Below are 3,649 nucleotides of genomic sequence, written 5' to 3'. Positions count from 1 at the left end.
AAGGAAAAGTGTGTTCTGACGGGACGCACACGTTTTTCTCATTCAAGTAGATGTTCTAGACATCAGATGAGTTCCGAGGTGGCTTCCTCGGCCACGTGACTCGTCCTCTCGAGATGCGGTCGCAGGAAACCGAATTCCTCGGTGGACCCCACCCCATCACCCTGGGCTCTGCCACCAACTGCGTCGTTTTCGGTCCCGTCGTAGATAAGCAGTCATCGTTCCCCTCTCTCATGCATTTGCAGAAAGAGAGGAGGGACGTGAGCGGAGGGGTTCGTGGACAGGACATGTGACTCGCTCCGAGTGAAGGTTGCCAGAGGTCTGTGAAAAGATCTGGATAGACAGACATTAATCACGGGACTTCAGCAACACACCAAAGACCAGGGTGGCCTCTATCACTGTATCACTGTGTGTGTGTGTGTGTGTGTGTGTGTGTGTGTGTGTGTGTGTGTGTGTGTAAACGTATCGGTAATCTGGAGGCATGGATCTGTCTCTCTCTACCCCAGGGCCCTGTAACGTTCCGGCAAAGTGGATTTGGGAAGGCCCATTTCGGTGGGGTGAGGGAGATAAAGGGAGTAGATAGTAATGGGGGGCGGCGGCGGCGGCGGAGAACAAGAAAAGACTCGTGAAAACGTCACCAAGCGTACCATCGAGATCGCTCTCCCTGTCGTGTGTATGCAAACGATCGGGCTACGTCGAAACTGGGCTTCACACAGTCAAAGAATGGGTGGTGCCGTGCGGGGGGGTAGGGAAGGGCGGGAAGGACTCGTTCGCAGGTCTTTTTATTTTTCCATGGACACACGGAAGGGACGTGGGGGCATCCCTGCAGGCCGTCGAGGCGGGAGGAGAGGATGCGGGACGGTGCGTTTGATCAGAACATCTGAAGAACCTTGGCCGGCTCAGCCTGGGGGGCCTTTCCGGAGGCAGGATGAGAGCTGAGTTTCGCTCCCGCCATCCCCCCCCTCCCCCCCGCCCCCCCCCCCCCCCCCCCCCGCCCGCGAGCGGCCCCTCAGCAGGAACGACGGAGGTTCCCGGAGCCAAGCAGCCCCTCTTCCCGCCCCCCACCCCCACCCCACCCCACCTGTCCCCACCCCGCTCCCCTCACCCCACCCCACCCCAGCCCTCTCCTCAGCCCGTGAGGGAATCGTGGTGGGGGCAGTCAGTCCCAAAGCAGGTCTCCCGTCATCCACAGAAGTCTCGCCACGCGGGCCGCTTGGCCCGCCAGAGCCCACTCCGCTTTAGCCCCACTGGATTTTCCTGCGGGCCAGAGCCATGGATGGGGGTGGGGGAGGGGAGGGGAGGGAAGGTCGGGGCGATTCATTTCCCAAGGACCTCGCTCAACGGCTTCATTCAAATGCAGAAAGCTGTCTCTGCTGACTTCAGGGCTTCCGCTCTTTCCACTTCCCCCACCCGTAGGCCACAGCTTCCCAACTGCAGGGAGTGGGGGAGGGGACGGGGCTGGGGAGAGGATGTTGGAGAAACCGGCCGGGCCGGTCCCGGGCGAGGCGAAAAGACTCCCTGTCCTGTGCTCCCTCTACCCACCCCCACCCCCAACACACACACACACACACACACACACACACACACACACGCGCGCGCGCGCGCGCGCGCGCCATTTCCCCGCCCAGGAGAGACAGCTCTCCACCACTTTAGAATCCTGGGTGGGGCTTGGGGTGGGGCGCCAGGGGGGTGGGGTCGTGGGGGGCCCGTTGTAGTGTCCGAGGCGACGGTAGACAGTGGCTCTCCGGAGTCTTGGATGCCCTAGGTCCAAAGCGTGGTCGTGAGGCGCGGAGGGAGGAGGGCCCGGGGAGGCCTCGGCAGGGGGTTACGGCCCTCCAAAAACCCGGGTCGCGGGGCCAGCAGGCACGCTCCGCCAGCAACAGTGTGCTGCAATGGCCGGTTTTTATCCTTCGCCTTTAAGTTCCCGGAGGGACAGAGCCGTCCTCCCTCCACGGGAAATCCTCAGTGTCACTCCACATCCCGGCTGACGATTTCACTCACCTCCTCCTCAGCATGGAAAAGAGGAAGGTGAAAACACGCGAAAGAACCCCAGAGATGACAACTCTGAAGGAAGGGGGGGGGGAGGTTCTGTCGTGGGGGTCGTGGGCGAAGGGAAGGGCGGGGGCAAGTGTGATTCCTAAGTCATGATCCCGTTTCGTGTGTGAAGATTTTCTTTTTTCTTTCTTCCTTTCTCTCTTCTCTCTTCTCTCTCTCTCTCTCTCTCTCTCTCTCTCTCTCTCTCCCCCTCCCTCCCTCCCTCCCTCCCTTCCTCCCTCCCTCCCTCCCTCTCCCCCCCCCTCACCCACCCTCTGTATTCTTTCTTTTTCTTTCTGTCTTTCTAGCGCGGGGGGGGGGGGGGGGGGGGGGTCGGGGGGTCGGGGGGCGAGGGAGGGAGAAGGAAGGAGGGAGGGAGGGAGGGAGGGAGGGAGGGAGGGAGGGAGGGAGGGAGACAGGCAGACAGAGGGAGAGAGAGAGAGAGGGAGGGACAGAAACATCCATGTGTGGTTGCCTTTCGCATGCCCCAACTGGGGACCTGGTCCAAAACCCAGGCATGTGCTCTGACGGGGAATCCAACCGGCGACCTTTGGTTTGCAGGCCAGCGCTGCATCCACTGAGCCACAGCAGCCAGTGCCATTTGTGTGTTTGAAAAACCGAAACCGTCTTATTTACCCCTCCCCCGTCACTATGCACCGAGGGCGCGTATGGAAAAAGGCAGCAGGAAAGTGTCAGTGAAGTCAAAGAACGCATGTGTTTTCTTCACCGGGTGCGTGATGAAAATAAGGAGAGCTGGGACAGGCCATGACGGTCTCATCACCTGGCAGGAGAAAGGCCCACAGCGGCAGCCCTTTGCGGTTCCGTGTCAATGGATCGTCCGAGCCACAGGAGGAAAACCTAATCTTTCTGTTTTTCACCTTCCCGGAGGTGGTCAGCAGCGCACACCTCCACCTCCCCTCCAAGAGTTTTCAATTCTCCTGAAGACGAAGCCGTCTCAGTTTCCCCGCGAGAGGTCGATCACATAAAAATGTCGACCACAGCACACAGGGAATCAGACACAGTGAAGGATGTACTCCGCCCCGCCCCACCCACCCCCCAGACACGCACAGACAGACACGCGCACACACACACTCCCGGCACGCTTTTCGTTCCGTTCCGGAGGAAAAACAATGGCAACGAAACAGTCCTATGGAGTGTGTGGGACTCTCGCTGATTGTAAGTTGAATCCTGTCTGTTGAAAATTTGTGGTCTCATTTTGCTTGTTATTATTTCCTGGGATACTTGGCAGATACGCAGCTGTGGTAGGACCTTCCGTGTGCGCGCGCGCAGGCACACAGGACAGGCATACCTACACGTAGGTGCCTATGTACGTACACACACGCACACGTTTTATCTCTTTTTAGAGAGAAGAGGAGGGAGGGAGGGAGGGAGGAAGGGAGGGAGAGAAAGACGTTGCCTCCCTCTCCCTCTCTCTCTCTCTCTCTCTCTCTCTCTCTCTCTCTCTCTCGCGCGCGCGCGCGCGCGCCCGCGGTCACCCCCCCCCCCTCCCCCCCGCCGACCAGGGCCGGGCCCAGGAACCTAGCCCCCAACTCAGGCAGGTGCCCGGACCGGGGATGGAACCGGCGACCTTTTGGTGTCACAAGCTGGCGCTCAATCC

The sequence above is a fragment of the Desmodus rotundus genome, unplaced genomic scaffold, assembly GCF_022682495.2.
Source record: "Desmodus rotundus isolate HL8 unplaced genomic scaffold, HLdesRot8A.1 manual_scaffold_252, whole genome shotgun sequence".
Lineage (NCBI taxonomy): Eukaryota > Metazoa > Chordata > Mammalia > Chiroptera > Phyllostomidae > Desmodus > Desmodus rotundus.
This window is presented reverse-complemented; position numbering follows the sequence as displayed.